At 33.2% G+C, this 20,260-nt stretch overlaps 1 protein-coding gene across 10 annotated transcripts in view; it reads right to left on the bottom strand.

Moving 5' to 3' along the window:
- Positions 1-20,260, bottom strand: part of TRIQK (triple QxxK/R motif containing) — an 89,270-nt gene that overhangs the window by 11,771 nt on the left and 57,239 nt on the right. The window lies entirely within an intron of this gene.

The following is a 20,260-nucleotide window of genomic DNA, read 5'->3' as shown; positions in this document are numbered from 1 at the left end:
AAGACTAGAAAAATGTACTTTTTTGTTGACTAAACTCTTAGCTAGGAATTGAGTCAAATGAGTCTCAAATATGAATAAGGATATATATATATATGATATTGTGTATATACAAGTATATCCTTCTGTGTGGGGGTTAACATTTGATTGTATCATCTCTTTTGCTATTTTATATACTCCTATTTAGCCGGGTTATTTTTATCTTATTCCTTTTCTTTCAATGATCAGTTACTTTCCAAGACTTACCCTGTATTTTCTTTATCTAAATAATACAACTTATAACTTTAAATTCCACATCTTCCTCACACTGAAGTAAATCTGAAAGCAGTTTATCTAAATTACATAATCAAAATTTAATGTGCAATATATTTCTTAATGTGTTTGCTAATGATTCAAAAGTACCTTTAAAATTCCATACAGATTTTTAGAATTAGAAATGGCAGGGAGACGTGAGTCAAATATATGGGAGTAATGAAGAAATGTTATATTTGTTTGGCTAAATAACTGCTTTTTTTTTTTTTTTTAAAGGAGTGTATGCCATTTCATTAACAGCAATACTGTAGCAGTCATTCTGGATCTATGAACATGCAAAAGCTTAATAAATATTATTTGATGATGGGGTTTAATGATCCAGAAATGAACCAATTGTAAAAATATACAGCAAAAGATCTAAATTTAAATTAAGAATGAACAAAATACAGAAAACTATTACTCTGACCCATTTTAAATTAGCAACATTTAATTTTGCTGAAAAAACCCTGACAAGTGTTCACTCTGATTTCACATCTCAACAGTCAAACTATTCATGTCATTATTCCTGCTGAGATATAAACAGTTCAGAACAATGAAACTGGTGACACATCAAATGTCTCCACTCAGGGTTACAAAGCAAATTTCTAATGAAAATCTAAAAATAAATTTCAAAATTATGGTTTTGAGGCCAAGAAGTCATTTCTTTTTCTTTTTTATTAGAGATGATTTACAGTGTTATGTCAGTTTCTCCTGTACAGCATGGTGACCCAGTCATACATATATATACATTATTGCTCTCATACTATTTTCTATCATGTTCTATCCCAAGAGATAGGATGTAGTTCCCTGTGATATACAGTAGGACTTCACTGCTAATCCATTCTAAATGTAATAGTGTGCAAAAAGTCATTTCTTATGTTATCTTATTTATGCCCTAAAATAAACTCTGGGTGCAATGGGGACAAAATAAACAAAAAAGGATTCTCTTAACTCATCTACTTGTTTCTTCTTCTTCTTCTTCTTCTTCTTCTTTTTTTTTTCTCTTTTTAGGGCCACACCCACAGCATATCAATATTCCCAGGCAAGGGGTTGAACTGGAGCTGTAGCTGCTGGCATACACCACAGCCACAGCAATGCCAGATCCAAGCCATGTCTGTGACCTACACCACACTTACGGCAATGCCAGATCCTTAACCCACTGAGTGAGGCCAGGGATCTACCTGCATCCTCATGGATATTAGTCAGGTTCATTAACACTGAGTCACAATGGGAACTCCTTAACTCATCTGCTTTTCATAGACGTATGCAATATTCTGGATGATGTGTCTGTCATAAAACAGATTCAAATATACCTCAAAGAGTCAATATTAAAGTGAGATTTTTATCACTCTATTTCACTTGCCATTGGCTAATAATGTGTTCTATTTCAACTCCTATAAGCTCTTAGAGAATAATACTTCTAGATTTCTATTAAGGTTGATATGAAATTTGAAGTAGTATTTATAATAAATAGTTGTTGTTTTTTTAAATTACTGTACACCTGGTGCTTCTCCAAATAGTGCATCTGTCATTAATTTAGCATTCTCCTTGCTGACTATGATATCCAAAAGTATATATTGCAAAATGTGGTTTCAGTCTAGTAAGTGAAAACGTTTACGGGGCATCTGTTAAGTTCTTTATAAGTAAAACCAGATCTTTCCATTATACCTAAAGAGATTTTTAATATTTTAATTTTTTATGACTTCAAGAAAAATACCTATGACCATATGATTATAAAAAATATAAAATAAGAATCTCCTTACTTCTGGGTACTTATACCTAGGAAAAATACATTTATATAATCCAGAATTTATATGTAGATAGCTTCTTAAATAAAATTAGAACTGGTTTTGGCTGTATCAATAATGCAATAACCAAAGTAGCTATTTAGAAATTGCTTATTATATTTTATATGAGAAATTCACCCAGATAATTCAAGCCTATAAAGCCAATATGAGGCCTCAAGCATCTAGTTTCTAGTTCTAGTTTCTAGTTAATCATATTTCTATATTTTCATTTCTTATGATAATTTAAGTAACAAAAATTTTCCCCCTACCTCCACAATTTCTGATGGACTGATTTATGCTTCTTCCCTGTAATATAATCCTATTATATTACTTTGTTATATTTTATTTTAAAATTATCACACAGTGAAGTCAACTTTTTTTACTTTTGGCTTACAGTTCTATGAATTTTAATGCTTATGTATGGATTCACATAATTACTACTATAATCAGCATACAGAAAAGTTATATCATTCCAAAAACTCTCTGGCACTATCCTTCTATACACACCCTTCCTCCCAGCCATAACTCCTGGCAACTGCTGATCTATTGTCCATTTCAATAGCTTTGTCTTTTCAATAATGTGGCAATACGTGGCAAGGGTTTCTTTATTCAGCATTAAGGCCTTTAAATTTCACCCAATTTATATGTATCAGCAGTTCATTCTTCTCTACTGCTGATTAGTATTCCATTATAGGAAGGTATGAGAGTTTGTTTATCTATTCGTTCACTGAAGCACATTTGGGTTATGTCCAGTGTTTAGTAGGTATGACAAAGAATACTATAAAAACAGGTATATAGATTTTTATGTGAACATAAGTTTTCATTTGTCTATGGTAGGATTGCTGAGTCATATGGTAAGTATATATTTAACTTTGTAAGACATTGACAACCATTTTCTGGAGTGACGATATCATTTTGTATTCCCATCAGTGATGAACAGGAGTTCTGGCAGCTTTATACCATCACTAGCATTTGGTGTTTTATGAGATTATCTAATTTTTTGGTGTACAACTGTTAAAAGTATTTCCTTATCCATTTTATATGTGTTAAGGTTAATAGTAGTGTACCTTGTCTCACTATTTGTATTAGTAATTTGTTCTTTATTTTTTCCTTAGATAGTTTAACTAAAGATTTTTCAATATTGTTGATCTTTCAAAATAAGAAACTTTATGTTTTGTTGATTTTTTCCTACTGTTTTTCTTTTTTTGAGTTTTTTTTTTATTTCCATTCTAATTTTTATTATTTTCTCCTTCAGGTTGCTTTGAATTTAGTTTGTTCTTCTTTTTCTAATTTGTTTAGATGGAAATTAGGTTATTGATTTGAAATTATTCTTCTTTATTAATGTAATCATTAACGAGTATAAATTAAGTACTGCTTTATCAGCGTCTCATAAATCAGCAAGAAGAAAAATGTTATATACAAAAACACATGCAGGGAGTTCCTGTTGTGGTGCAGTGGTTAACGAATCTGACTAGGAACTATGAGGTTGCAGGTTCGATCCCTGGCCTTGCTCAGTGGGTTAAGGATCTGGCGTTGCCATGAGCTGTGGTGTAGGTTGCAGACACGTCTTGGATCCCGTGTTGCTGTGGCTCTGGTGTAGGCCGGAGGCTGCAGCTCCACTTCAACCCCTAGCCTGGGAACCTCCATATGCAGCAGGAGTGGCCCTAGAAAAGGCAAAAAGACAAAAAAAATGCAGATATTATATTTATGTATGCAGTTGCTTTTACTGGTGTTAACTTACTTTTTCTGTTTGAGAATTCCAGTTACTGCCTTGTTTACATTCATTTCAGTATGAAGTAATTTCTTTATTGTCTCTTGTAGGGCAGGTGTGTTATTGACAAATTACCTGGTTTTGTTTATCCAGTACATCTCAATATCTCCCTTTTTTGAAGGGTAGTTTGCTGGCTATAGAATGCTTGGTCGACAGCCTTTTGCTTTCAGCATATAATATGTCATGAATTACTTTTTACTTGCTACTCTCAAGATACACTTTTATGTTTGACTATGTTGTGACCAGGTGTGGTTTTCTTTGAGTTTATCCTACTCAGAATTTTGTGAAGGTCTAGTACATACATATTATACTTTTTCATCATACTAGAGAAAGTTTTAGACATTACCTTTTCAAGCATTCTTTCTTTCAAAGGGAATGCATATTCCTGGAGAAATTTAAGGAATATTTATCAAAAACTAAATATGCTGATTATTTTCAAAACCTATTTATTTCCTCACTGTGGCTAGTTGGTCTTGAAGACTAACAGAGTACTATTAAACTTGTGGTAGATCTTATAACTGTACTTATTGTAGCAGAATATAAATGTTCTTTACACATGGTCACAATCAGTTAATCTATCCAGTGCATTTTATCCTTAAACTCTGATCACAGATACCACAAGAGACGACCTGCCTTTACTGGAAGGGATAGCAGTACATTTACAGACCTGCTTGTAAACTAAATTAACTCTCCATCTAGTGCTACAATCTAATTCCCAGAGACTAACTGCCTCACCAACCTACAATATATCACAGCAACAGTATAGGACATAAGCCCTGGAGAAGACATAAAAATTACCTGAGATGCCTTATATGTATAAGATGGAGAAGAATGACACTGTTAAAATACAGGAGCTTGTCAACTAAATCTGATTCAGTGAAATCTACTGATTAAAAGCATGTTAAGATTATCTCCAAGAAGAAAAGATCAACTTGCAACACTTCACACTTTACCATTAAGAAGGGAACACAGGTACAACTTCTTATAAAACTAGCATTATTTGATAATGTCACATATTCATGCCTATGATCCAGTATTTTTCTACTGGGTATATAATAAGATAGAGATACTCTTTCTTATGCATGTGAGCCAAAGAAGAGACTTGTCTAAAAATATACAATTCTCATAATAGAATTCAGAGGAAAATAAAACTTAGAATCATAATTGTCAAAACCACGAGAATAGAAGAAAAATACTGATATAGTCATACAATACATACTGTAAAACATAGAAAATGAATGAGCTATATCAATATTCATCAATAAAGGAGTTCCCGTCATGGCACAGCAGAAATGAATCCTGCTAGGAACCATGAGGTTGCGGGTTTGATCCCTGGCCTTACTCAGTGGGTTAAGGATCTGGCATTGCCATGAGCTGTGGTGTAGGTTGCTGACACGGCTCAGATCTGGCGTTTCTGTGGCTGTGGCGTAGGCTGACAGCTGTAGCTCCGATTTGACCCCTAGCCTGGGAACCTCCAAATGCCGTGGGTGTGACCTTAAAAATTCATCAATAAGAATAAAACTTGAAAATATGATGTTCATTAAAAGCAAGTTACATAATAATATAGCATGATTTTATTTATATAAAGTTCAAAAAATTTTTTTAAATATATTGGTAGACACATATCTAGGTGGAAATTTCATACATGGAATTAATACAAAATCAAGATAGTGGTTATTTCTCAGAGGTACAGAAGCTTTTTACAATTGGGAAGAGGCATAAAGGGGTATCTAATGTACTGATATATGTCTAGCATTTAACCTACATTATGGATATATGCCTGTTCATGTTTGTTAGTGTTTTTTTTAAATATCCATGCAGATTTTATATATGTAGGGAATCTGAAAAGCTGTTAGGACATGGGACAGTAAATAATTCCAGCAGATTGCTGTGCAAACTACTCTACATCTTAGAACTTATGACATGGCATAGACAATGGAGTCTAAAGTGCTTTTGGCTAACTAGGAAATAGAAACCATCTTTTCAAAGGTCCCAATTAAAAAGAAGCAGCAGTCTCTAGGGTTTTGGAACAATGTCATACATCCTTCAACAGGCAACAGCTGCTAAGAAACAACTCCTGGATTGCTACCAAGATATGATGAAGACCAATTACCTGGTCATGACTCAGAGAATAGTCATGAATTGGAGGTTATCTAATTCAACAAATAATAAAATGCGTATACCCTTTTAGTAGTTAAAAAAATGTATGTGAATGGTTCTTCATAATATGCTTCACTAGCTGTAAGTAAACTGCTTCTTTGGAGAGGGCCTTAAAACATAATTCATAAGGGTAATCTTCTCAGTGGCTGAAGTTTAAGTAGTACATTTTGTTGTGCACTTTACCTGGAAAGAGAAATAACCTAAGAAAATACACAATGTTATTTTTCCTAAATTGGAAGCTGAGCCTGCAACCTAGTCAGTTTGGATTCTTCATGTCTATGAACAAATAGGTAAAAGGGTACTCACAGTGTTGTCTGGGGTAACTGATAGTGGTTATCGAGGATAAAATCATTTGTTAACACATAGTGAAAGCCAAAAGGAATATAGAAAGATGTAGGAGTTCCCGTCGTGGTGCAGTGGTTAACGAATTCAACTAGGAACCATGAGGTTGCCGGTTCAGTCCCTGCCCTTGCTCAGTGGGTTAACGATCCGGTGTTGCCGTGAGCTGTGGTGCAGGTTGCAGACGCGGCTCGGATCCCGCGTTGCTGTGGCTCTGGCGTAGGCCAGTGGCTACAGCTCCGATTCGACCCCTAGCCTGGGAACCTCCATATGCCGTGGGAGCAGCCCAAAGAAATAGCAAAAAGACAAAAAAAAAAGATGTAAAGGAACTCCTGGGGTAATCCCATGTGCTACCATGACCAATGGTAGAAGTTAATGAAATTTCAATACAGTCCACTGTAATCTAGTGATGATTTAGGTATATAGCAGGATGTGTAGAGGTCATACATAAAAACAGGTGACCCCTGAATAATTCAGGGTTTGGGACATTGACCATCTGCACAGTCAAAACTCCATGTATAACTTTATAGTCAGTCCTCTGTATCCCCAGTTCCACATCCATGAATTTAGCCAATCTAGAATCATGTAGTACTCAAGTATACATTTATTGGAAAAAATATACATAAAAATGGATCTGAGGAGTTCAAAACTGATGTTGTTCAAGGGTCAATTATATTTCAACATTTTATTTATATATGGGACTTGAGTGTCTGAGAATTTTGGTATCCATGGAGGTCCTGGAACCTATCTCCCATGAATACCAAGGGCTGACTGTATGACTCTGTAACAAGAAGAATCACTTAGAACCTTTAGGAACGAAGATTTGGTTACCCACTAAAGGTAAAGGGGTCACGAAACTGAGATGCTGGCTAAGGAAAAGAAGATCTAGATCAAATATTGGAGATGAGAGGTCATAAATTGTAATTACTATGACCAGCTAGAACACTAACAATGATAACTGAACCTATAATTCTTTGCTCGCCCCTACAGTGGACTGCCCATCCCCTTTACACAACCAATACGTCTGTAAAATCAGAATTATAAAAATTTAAATATTTCTTTCTCATCCTTTAGGCTGGATCACAATAGGAAAAAAAAAAAAAGAGAAGAAGAAAGTAAAAGACTAAATATCACTCCAGATCCTAAACTTAGTGAGTAACTGTCCGTGATGGTTGGAAAATATCTGGGTAGTTGCTGAGGATCTTTTTAGATACTCTTCAGGATTATTTTCATGATAAAGGAAAGAAACCCAATGTGAAATAAGAAGAAAATGAGAGTGAGAAAGAGAGAGCTTGATTGATTATTGATTGATTCCAGGATATAATAGAGGAAGGTGTTTATTTTTTGTCTCACTCTAAATTTATGTCTACTTCCTGCCCTGATTCACACTCTTAAAATTAAGAGCAGAGTTCCCGTCGTGGTGCAATGGTTAACAAATCCGACTAGGAACCATGAGGTTGCAGGTTTGATCCCTGGCCTTGCTCAGTGGGTTAAGGATCTGGCTTGCCGTGAGCTGTAGTGTAGGTTGCAGATGGGGCTTGGATCCCGCGTTGCTGTGGCTCTGGCGTACGCCAGTGGCTACAGCTCTGATTAGACCCCTAGCCTGGGAACCTCCATATGCTGCAGGAAGCAGCCCTAGAAAAGACAAAAAGACAAAAATAAAAATAAAAAAAAATAAAAATAAAAATAAGAGCAAAGTGGAATGGATATTTTTCCTTGGGATCACTTTTTTAATCATTCTTATGCCCCAAAAGATTATCTATCAACTAGAAAACTAATATATGTCTGGTTCCCAATTTCAGCAGCCTTATCAAAACAAACTAGTCTGTCTCTATTTCTCTTGTTAAATATAAACTGAAGAGTTCCCGACATGGTGCAGTGGAAACGAATCCGACTAGGAACCATGAGGTTATGGGTTCGATCCCTGGCCTTGCTCACTGGGTTAAGGATCTGGCGTTGCTGTGGCTCTGTTGTAGGCAACAGCTCTGATTAGACCTCTAGCCTGGAAACCTCCATATGCCGCGGGTGCAGCCCTCAAAAGACAAAAGATAAAAAACAAATAAATAAAAAGCAAATTAAAAAAATATATATATAAATTGAAAACATACTTGAAAACTTACTGTACCTAGTCAACAGAATTTTCCTGCTTCAAGTCTTAAACAGAGACTGTAAGTATCAACTAAAAACAAAATAATAACTAAAAGAAAACATTGAGGCAAAAGAATTTTTGAATTATGCCAAAATATTTGATAGCAAAGATGATACCATACGTGTCCATAATTTTTATTTTTATCTACTTTGCAATCTGTGTATTGTTTGCCTTTTAAAGAGAATACTTTAAAAAGCCATTTTTATATATAATTTCTAATCAGTAGATATTATGTGTGTTAAAACTTCCTTTCTTATTCAGTATAATTAAAATATACTTAACTTTAACATGGGCACTGTTTCTATAAAGACAGACAAGTAGATATAAGAACATATATTTAATAAAAATCATAAATATTTTGGTACCTCAATATTATCATTTACCATTCTTCATGTTCCATTAATTCAGGATAGAATAATTTATATATTCTTATTTAATTCAATATAAAAACCTACATTTATGCCATGAATTATTTTATATTTAAAGTGATAGTTACTTTTAGCTATGCCACAGTTTTACTGTCTTTTCCTTAGTTTAATGAAAGAATAGATTACTTAACTACTTTTGGCTTTTTGTTTTTCAATTCCTTAGCTTTGCCCAGAAACAAGACTGCATCTTTGCCCTTTGTTGTTACTGCTGCCTAAGCTCATTATCATGTGAATATCTGGTTATTGTTTTATAAATGTTCATTTTTCAGAAGCTCACTGTTTTTTTTTTTTCTTTTGCAACAGTAGACGTTACACTAGCCACGCTCATTATCATCATGTGGCAGTACTGCTCTTCCTCTGCCTTTGCTGCTTTAAAAATTAATGCACTGTTATTTTCTGAATACTGCATAAGCTGCTTATGAGTACATTATGCTATCAAGCAAGCACATGCAGAAAAGCTTCCTAAACTGTTATTCTTTCAATGAAAATACAGCTGGTTCTGCTTCAAAGGCACATCTTTTCACCTGCAAATGGACTTGCTCCTATACTTATTCCTCAATTCATTGTCTTTTATTTGTGTCTGGAAATCTTTAATTGCCTTTAATTAGAAAAAAGTAAATTCAGTGCTTTAATCTTGCAAATACATTCAATCATAATTCTGTCTGGGATGAATACCAAGTTCTATTCACTCTCTGATCTCTATAACAAAGATATATAATTTATTGTCCATTTATATAGACCACACCAATTAAGATACAATAGAAAAGCAAAGAGATAAGAGTCAAAATATTTGAAAAGAAAAATTTGCAATCTAAATTTAATTACTTGAATTATTGGAAGATGAGTTACTTACAGCATGCCAAAAATACTGACAAATAATAAAATTTCCTAATCAACAATAAAGACTTTTATATTTCCTTCAACATTTGTAAAACTAATTTCTCATTAACAGCTTCAAATCCCTCCCTTCCTCAAAGACCAAGACACTATTTGGAATCTTCCTTTTTTTGTCTTACCAAAATTACATACAAAAGAACAATAAAATTTGTCACATAAAGTAATTTTCCAATGACTATATGAGCACAATTTTTAGTTACTGTATTACAAACCACAAAGAACTGTAGAAAACTCTTTGCAAAGACAAGAATCAATAGTCTTTCCTATGGAACTCTACAGCAAGCTGCAGTAGCTTTATCAGTAAATAAATGTGTACATTTTGATAGCTGCAAGGTGAATAAAATCACAAATAGCATGATTACAGGCAAAATATAATTAGTATGTTAATTAAGTTGATGAAAAGAAAATTATTACAAAACATGAAACAAAATGAAAAATACAGATATAATGGATTTTCATCAACATAGCACACTTTTATACTTAGCCAGCTACTCAAAATACTGCCACAAAGTTACTTAAAGAAAAAAAGGAAATATAATCTACAAACTTAAAATTTGAAAAGGTTCTTTTCCTTAAATTACTGAGAGATATCTGGGTTAAAGAGAGGAAGCTGGTAAATTAATCCTCAAAAACAAAAATCTCATGCAAACTTTTAAAATTATGTTATAGAGGCAACACAAACAATGATAATTTTTCAATGACTGGACAGAATAACTTGATATTAATCATACTTGCAAAGGACACACCATCATTTAACAGCACATTAAGTACTAAGACACAACTACTTTACTCTGGGTTGTTATGAAGATAACATAAGGTGCTCATGAGATATAAATTAACTTCCCAGAAAAATGTATTAAAAATGCTAACCAACCAACAACTTATACATGGAGGTGTTGGCGAGCAAAATTTGTCACCCCCAAATGTCTCATATTATTTGGAGCTGAAAACCATTAAGGCGCAAAAAGACTCAGGAAGAAACTTTGACCTTCTCTTGTCTAAAATATTTAGATAGAGGTCTAGTTCCAAGAATATAGCTATCACCAGAGATATCTGCAAAGAATATATGGGCCAGGTGTGGTGGGTGAAACTTAGCAGGGTCTAGAGATCAGAGTGAGCTCTACCCCATTATCTCTTCATAGTCTAGTAAACATCTGTTTACCAAACATTAGCTCTTCCATCTTCATGTGAATTGCCTTCATTTCCTTTGAAATTCCAAACCAATACCCCCAGGAGTTTTCCTTTATCAGTTGAATATGGTATTTAAGGTGAGAGTTTCAGCCACTTGGGGAGTTACTTTTCCCTGGGTCTCTCTCACTTATACATGTTATTAAACTTTTGTTTGATTTTCCCCTGTTAATCTATCTCATGACAATTTAATTTTTAGACTAGTCAGAACTTAGAAAGGGAAAGGAAAGTTTCTTTCTCCCCAACAGAGGGAAATGTAGTTAAGCAAAAGATATTATAAAATATATCAATCTTGAGTTTGTACTCCAAAAAGAAAAAAAAATCAACAAACATTTTTTTTAAAGTAGCTGTGGATGTGCCAAGCATCCTTGTGGATACAGATGTAAAATTAAAGGAAAATGACAAAAAAAATCATACTCTAGAAAAGTTAAATAACAGCATATTTCAATAAGTTTTCAAGTAAAAGATATTGCTAATTATTTCAAGAGAGACAATAAAACATTAAAGACTAATATAATAAAATAGGTTAAACAAACAGTATATAGAATTTTAATTGCTGGAGAATTAGGAACATTATTCTATTGATTATTTTAATAAATAGTTATTAAGTACATTCTATCATTAGGGATTAATTAGCATTAGGGATGCAAAAATAAAATTAGATAGAGCTTCTGCCTGCAAAAATGTTTAAATCCTAGTAGGTATAAATAAAAATATAAATATTTAAAACAAGGTAGCGGTCACCTTGCTGTACACTAGAAAATTGGCAGAATACTATAAACCAGCTATAATGGAAAAAATAAAAATCATTAAAATAAAAAAATAAATTAATTAAATAAAAATAAAACAAGGTAAAAAGAAAGTGGTATGTGCAATTAGCAAAGTTAAATATTAAAAGGACTTAAAATTCTGAAAACATGGTAGACCAGGCTGAGGTAGACCATTCTCTGATATAAGTACACAGAAATAGTACAAAAAAAATATATAAAACTGTTAATATTAGAGGTATACATATCACATATATACATATATTCATCTATTTATAATAAAATATAGAAATAGAGGAAATATTCAAATGCCAGAAACAAGGGAAAAACTCAAAGCAAGACAGTTAGTTCCACCTGATGTCCTGGAAGCCCTGGGTGCTGAAGTGGGTGTGATGCCTGGTTTTAGATGTCAAGAGGTTTACACATTAGATTTTTAAGGCCCAGGCATCTCTAACACCACTGTGAGAAAGGAGGTGAAATTGAGATGTATGGATAAAGTTGTGATCCTCAGAGGACTGACCAAAATATACAAAGAGGACAGAAAAATAATTTGTACTTGTTTGGAGAAATAGCAAGAAATCTTTCTGCTTCCTATGAGCTCTGGGTATGGAGGATAGATGTGCCTCCTGTGAGAAATACAAATTTTAATACTGTTAGACCCAAAATAAGGTGTGAGGTCCAAATTGCAAGAATCCTAGGCCAAGAAATAAGTCCAGAATAATGGTCCAAAATCTATAAAATCCCTACTTGTCAACAAGTAAATAAAACTTTATTCTATAAGAATATTTCATAATTCATACTGCTAAGAAAATTTTATTGCAAAACCCACAGCATTATGTAAGTTCCGGGGCCTGGGACTGAATCTGAGCCATATCTCTGGCAGGTCTGGAAGGCCAGGGATGGAACCCTTGCCTCCACAGCAACCTAAGTCCCTGCAGTCAGATCCTTAATCCACTATGCCACATAAAAACTCCTAAAGTATTTTCTTAAAAGTCAGAAATTTATATCTACTACCTGAAAAGCACAACATAACAAGATATGAAAAATAATAACAATGGAAATCAACTATACCTTAATAAAATTTTTAAAAATGAAATAAAATTGTAATTATACTTACTAGAAAATCATCTCTACAGAAAATCAAGATAAATTACAAGTTATTATAACTAATAAGAAAATGGAGTCAGATTGTTTAATACAAGATTAATAATTAAAATTCAGTAGCATGTTTATATGACAGCAGGAACCAATTCCAAAATATAATTTTATAAGTTCAACTCACAATAATTACAAAAAATTATGTATCCCTTTTAACTAAAAAATACTCATTAACTTTATAAAGAAAATAATACAAATGCATTGAGTATACAAGCCATTTGATCATTTCAAAAGATAAAAGTGATATGAATTTTCACGTATAATGACATAAATTCTTCACAAAGTAATCTACAAATCCAGTAGAATTCAAATTTGACTACCAATGGCTTTTTTCATGACTATATAAAGTTAATTTTAAAATTCAAATGATTCTAGATATAAGTGATATCATATAGTATTGGATTGGGAACTAGGGGTTAATAAATGCAGATTATTGCCTTTGGAATAGATAAGCAATGAGGTCGTGCTGTGTAGCACTGGGAACTATATCTAGTCACTTATGATAGAGCATGATAATGTGAGAAAAAAGAATCTATACATGTCTGTGTAACTGGATCACCATTCTATACAGTAGAAAATTGACAGAACACTGTAAACCAGCTATAGTGAAAAAAAAAGTATTATATAAAAAATAAAATAAAATTCATATGAGAGGATAGATGACCAAGAATGGTTGAGATAAGTTTTAAAAACAGCAGTTAGAGGAAAGGATTTGTCCTGCCATTTTAAAGACTTATTATAAAGCTATAGTGACTAAATAAGTAAGGAATTTCCAAAACAAGAAGGAACTTGGATAATGGAATAAAGTAACAGAGATTTATCATATATAAAAAGTGAAACACTCCAGTGAGAGGAAAATGAATCAATAGATTGCATTCAACTTTATCACAGAACATGTTACTCAAATTTGTTCAAGAAAATATAGACCTATGAACAGATAAAGAAAAAAAAGAAAGAAAGAAAGAGGGAGTTCTCTTGCAGTGCAGGGGGTTAAGGATGGGGTGTTGTCACCACAGTGGCTTGGGTCCATAAATTGAATCCCTGACGTGTGAACTTGCACATGCCATGGGCACATCCAAAATGAGAAAGAAAAGAAGGGAAGAGAAGAGAAAACAAAAGAAAACGAAAGAAAGAATATTAGTTAAAAATCTATTCCCCCTCAAAAACAAAAGGAAAATGAGCAGCAATAGATTTGCCAAAGAAATCAAAAGGTCAGTAAATATATGAATGGTTAACCTTTCAAAGTAATAATGAAACCTAACATAAGAATGAATATAGTTTCATGAGCATGAGATTGGTTAAAAAATTTAAGTTTACGAAATGACAAAGAGATGTGAGAAACATGGAGAAATGGACACCTTTTACATTGCTTGTGTGACTATAAAATAGTAGATCAACTTTAGACAGTAATTTATCAGCACTTAGTAAAAGAGAAAATGCACGTCTTCTATTGTACAGCACTAGAAATCTAGTATTTTCCCAAAATGAAAGAAAAGGAATTAAATGGGTAATATTTTGAGGAAACGATGGAAAATAATTTTCAAGAACATGTTAAAAAAATGAATCTACAACAACAGGAAGCCTAGTAACCCCCTGTAGAATAAATGAAGCCAAATCTATAGTTAGACTCATCTTGGTGAAACTTCAGAAATCCAAAAACACAGGAGGGTTTAAAAAAAAGAGATTGATTTTCAAAGAAACAACATTTAGACTGACTTCTTTAGGAGCAAAAAGAACAGCCAAAATGCAACAGAATGATATTTTCAAGTGTTGTTTGGACACATAATGAATTAAAAACAAAATCTGCCAAATGCAAATTCTATAATCAGAGAAAACGTATTTCTGAAATAATAGTATGTAAATATCACAAAAGAAAGAAGCTGAGAATTTGCCACAAGCAGGCATATATTCTAGGAAATTCTACAACAATGTCCACCAGGCACAAAGAAAAAGATTCTAGATAGAGAATTAGGATTAGAGGAAGTAGTAAATATGTATACAATTGTATGTGAGTTTTTACTGAAAAAGTATACAGTAACAGGAGTTTTAAAAATATAGGGAAAATTAAGAAATACAAGACTCTATTTTTCCCTTTGTGTTTCTGAATTAGGAGCAGAGTTTCCTGAGACACAACAGCCATAGTGCTATTACACTGTCAATTCCTTGAGCTAAGATCTTGTGCCTTAATTATCTTTGCATCCACCAGTACCTAATATAGTTTTTGGTCCCAGGGAAGCAGTATAGTGAAGAGATTCTATGGTCAGTTTCTTGGAATAGAGTCCTGGCTCTACCTCTTAGCAAATGTAGCACCTTGAGAAAATTCTCCAACCCATCTGTGCTGACCTTTCCTGATCTGTAATAAATGAAGCTAACAGTAGTTCCTATTTCATAGGGCTGCCATGAGTACAAAATAAGATGTGCTTGGCACAAGATGCCTAATAATATTTAGCTACTTTTATTATATAAGAAATAAGGATTTATAAGTAAATTAGTTGTGATTTTTATATGATTTACTTGGCATGTATAAATATTATTTGGGCTTTTAAATTTAATAACATCTATTTATAAAACACCTTAATTGTGTCAGAAGTTTTAAATTCTATTCTTTTCCAATTTTGAAGTAATTTATGTGTAGAATAATACATATAATATTAGTCTCACACCATCTATTTTTAAAACATTATTTCTGAAAAAATGATACAGCCCAAACCAGTTTATTTCCCCCTAGTAGTCAGCAATATTTCAGAATGCTCAGTTTTTGTACATTGCCTTGAAAGTGAGAAGGTATTTCATCTCAGTTCATTACACATTTCAAAATCATGCTACAATATCCATGAGGATACAGGTTCAATCCCTGGCCTCGCTTCGTGGGTTAAGAATTCAGCATTGCCGAGAGCTGTGGTGTAGGTCACAGATGAGGTTTGGATCTCATGTTGCTGTGGCTGTGGTGTAGGCCAGCAGTTATAGCTCTGATTCAGCCCCTGGCCTGGGAACCTCCATAAGCCATGCATGCGGCCTAAAAAGACCAAAAAAAAAAAAGAAAGAAAGAAAAAAAAAATCATGCTACAATAATTAACGGTGTCCATTCAATGTGAAGATTTTACATCTATAAGGTGTTTCTAGTCATAGTATCAGCCCATTTGATGCTTACCTGAGCAAAGACTATTGTAAAGAAGGCTTTTATGAAAGCCATTAATCACTGTCATTTACTATATAATTGAAAAGCCAAAACTTCCAGTGGAAGATAAATACTAAACAGTGATGCTCTTCAAAAATGGCACTGGTTTTGCCAGGTATAGTTACTGACCATATAGAAATTGCATAAATGAGATTTATGTAATTTATGTACAAGGGAACACTGTACACATAAAATGCTACTCTTCTTTGTGAAAGTTTATTGGCAACCTAAATTAGCTTACTAACAACTTTAATTTTTAAAAAATACTCTAATTTTTTTCAGTTTATTTGCTATTTGCACTTTTTTTTTTTTTTTTTTTTTTTTTTTTTACCATCAACACTGAAATATTTTCCCAAGATAATTCTAGCTGCTTTATTCCCTTCTCACATTTTGGATCATATCTGGGTAACATCTACATAGACCACCATGTAAGAAAGACAGTGTTGGTGATAAATGGTCTATCACTATCAGTATGAGTTGAGGCTTGTGGTACTTTCTAATTCTGACACAGAAAATTAGACAAAAATCCTTCTTTGAGGAGTTCCTGTCATGGCTCAGTGGAAACAAATCTGACGAGGGTCCATGAGGACATGGGTTCGACCCCTAGCCTCACTCAGTGGGTTAAGGATCCGGCGTTGCCGTGAGCTGTGGTGTAGATCACAGACATGGCTCATATCCCATATTGCTGTGGCTATAGTATAGGCCAGCAGCTACAGCTCCAATTTGACCCCTAGCCTGGGAAACCCCATTTGCCATGGGTGTGGCCCTGAAATAGACCCCCAAAAAAATCCTTCTTTGAGAAAATCCTGAATTAGTTAATTATCTAACTAATATCTTTTCTTTTTTTAACTCAATGAATTTTATTACATTTATGGGTGTACAATGATCATCACAACCCAATTTTATAGCATTTCCATCCCAAACCCCCAGTCCATGCCTCCACCCACAACCTGTATCCTTTGGAAGCCATAAGTTTTTCAAATTCTGTGAGTCAGTATCTGTTATGAAAAGAAGTTCATCGTGTCCTTTTTTAGATTCCACATGTAAATGATAGCATATGATGTTGGTGTCTCACTGTCTGATTAACCTCACTTAGCATGATAATTTCTAGGTCCATCCATGCTGCTGCAAATGCCATTATTTCTTTCCTTCTAATGTCTGAGTAATATTCCACTGTGTATATGTACCGCATCTTCTTTATCCACTCCCCTGTCGATGTTTAAGTTGTTTCCATGTCTTGGCTATTGTATACAGTGCTGCAATGGACATTGGAGTACATATATCTTTTCAAGTCATGGTTTTCTCTGAATAGATGACCAGGAGTGGGATTACTGGATCAAACTGTAATTCTATGTTTAGTTTTCTGAGGAATCTCTATACTGTTTTCCACAGTGGTTGCACTAATTTACATTCCCACCAACAGTGTAATAGGGTTCCCTTTTCTCCACACCCTCTCCAACATTTATTGTTTGTAGACTTTTTGGTGATAGGCATTTTGTTATAAGGTGGTACCTCATAGTAGTTTTGATTTGCATTTCTCGAATCATTAGTGATGTTGAACATCTTTTCATGTGTTTTTTGGCCATATGTATGTGTTCTTTGGAGAACTGTCTGAATATCTTTTCTATTTCATTTTTCTCTAACTTCATAAAAACTTTATATTTTATTACTTTCAATATTATATAAAGTGAAAACTAAAGATGGCAGTGCATTATCCCTAAAAGAGAGTAAACAAAAATGTACCCTCATTATTTTAATTTTAACATATTTTGTGTAACCATGATCACTGTATATGTAAAGTACACCCAGGATAACTCATGTCCACGCAACACACATGTTTTCAAACTGCTCTAATGCATTTCATGGATCTCATAAGAAAATGTGAGACAAGTAGATCTTGTACCTGCTTATATTTTCATGAAAGTAAAACAGGAACATAAGCACCTTCAGAAAAAAATTAGTATAAAAAGAGGACAGAGGCTTTACAATTATGTTACTTTTTCTGTCTTATTCTTCCATGGCTCTTATAAATGTGAATACAACTAAATAAAAGGAAAGATAGATAATGTTTGTAGAACAGAAGACTTCAGATTTTTAAAATGTCTATTCTCCAAAATTGATTATTAGATAAAACTCAGTTTCAATAAAAATTTTGGCAAATGCTTTCCTTTTTTTAATAGGACAAACTTATCAATGATGATAGAAATAAGAACAGTGGTTGTATATGGTGGGGGTGGTGGGAGGGACTGGCTAGAAGCAGATATGAGAAACAATCTGAGAAGATGGGAATGTTCTATATTTTTATTGGCATATGTGCATATACAGGTATATACACTTGTCAAAATTCTAAGAATTATTTATTTAAGAGCCAGATGTGTATTGATGCCCAATATGGTTATTCTTTATTTATGTGGTTAACACATCCCATTTGATCAGACTTCAATCTAGTAAGTCAGACCTTCTGTTTAAACACAAAAATAATATAACAACCTGAACTATTTATTACATAGCATCCTATAAGCAAGGGAAGGAAGGATATAGAAAAATCAAATATAAAAGTTTTCTTAATATAGTCAGATACACTGTTTTTTTAATTTGAATATATCTATCAGTTAGGTAAGTAAGATCTTTTCATAAGACTCTTTGATTTCATTTTTCATTGTAATAGTTGTTTACTATGTTTTTGTTTATTTTGGGGTTTTTGCCTGTTTTTATTTTTTCATTTTTTGTTAAAGTATAGTTGATATACTGTGTTGTGCCAATTTCTGCTATACATCAGTGTCACAGTCATACATTATTTTTGTCATACTATCTTCTATCATGTTATATCACAAGAGATATATGCTGTACAGTAGGGCCTCATTGCTCATTCATTCCAAATGTAATAGTGTACATCTACAACCTCAAACTCCCAGTCGATCCTACTCCCTCCCCAGCCCGTGTCAACCATAAGTCTGTTCTCTATGTCTGTGAGTCTGTTTCTGGCTTGCAGATAGGTTCACTTGTGCCATATTTTATATTTCACATATAATCATATGATATTTCCAACTGACAAGGGCCTAATCTCCAAAATAAACAAATAATTCATACAACTTGATAACCAAAAAAAAAATAATAAAAAACAACTCAGTTGAAAAATGGGACAAAGACCTAAAAAGACATTTCTCTAAAGAAAACATATGGATAGCCAATAGGCACATGGAAAGATACCCAACATAACTAATTATTAAAGAAATGCAAATCAAAACTACTATGAGGTACCACCTGTCAGAATGGCCATCATTAACAAGTCTAAAAATAACAAATGTTGGAGAGGGTGTAGAGAAAAGGGAACCCTCCTTTGCTATTGATGGAAATGCAAAATGGTACAACCACTATGGAAAATTGTATAGAGGTTCCCCAGAAAACTAAATATAGAACTACCATATGATCCAGCAATCCCACTCCTGGTCATACATCTGGACAAAACTTTCATTTGAAAAGATGCATGCACCCCAATGTTCCCTGCAGCACTATTCATAATAGCCAAGACATGGAAACAACCTAAATGTCCATCAACAGATGAATGGATTAAGAAGATGTATATATACACAATGGAATATTACTCATCCATGAAAAAGAACAAAATAATGCCATTTGCAGCAACATGGATGGAACTAGAGACTCTCATACTAAGTGAAGTAATAAAGAGAAAGAGAAGTATATGTTTTTGTACTTGTGTATTTATATTTTCTCTTTTATGAATTGTCTCCTTATATTTTTGCCCATTTTACTTTTGGGTTTCCAGACTATTTTATTAATTTATAGTAGAGCTTTATTTTTCTACCTGTAAATTTTTAGTTGGTTATATATTTTAAATATTTTTAATTTTTTGCATTTCCTTTGTTTTACAAAAATATCTTTTCCTTTATGGAATGTACCTTATGTATCATATTTAGGAAATAGGTACATACTCTTTTGGTATGAATTATTTCTACCTATCTTCTGACTTGTTATATTTCTACTTATTTTCTGACTTGTTACTTCTTTATCCTTTAGTTATTTAGGGGAGTTTTTAATTAATTAATTTTTATTTCAAAGTGACAGAAACAGTTACGAATGGGAAGGAACATAGCAAAAGAGAGGGTGGGGGTGGGGAAGGGGAAGTTAA

This window comes from Sus scrofa, chromosome 4 (assembly GCF_000003025.6).
Source record: "Sus scrofa isolate TJ Tabasco breed Duroc chromosome 4, Sscrofa11.1, whole genome shotgun sequence".
NCBI classification, from domain to species: domain Eukaryota; kingdom Metazoa; phylum Chordata; class Mammalia; order Artiodactyla; family Suidae; genus Sus; species Sus scrofa.
The sequence above is the reverse complement of the archived record's forward strand: the minus strand, read 5'-3'. Positions and strand labels throughout refer to the sequence as shown.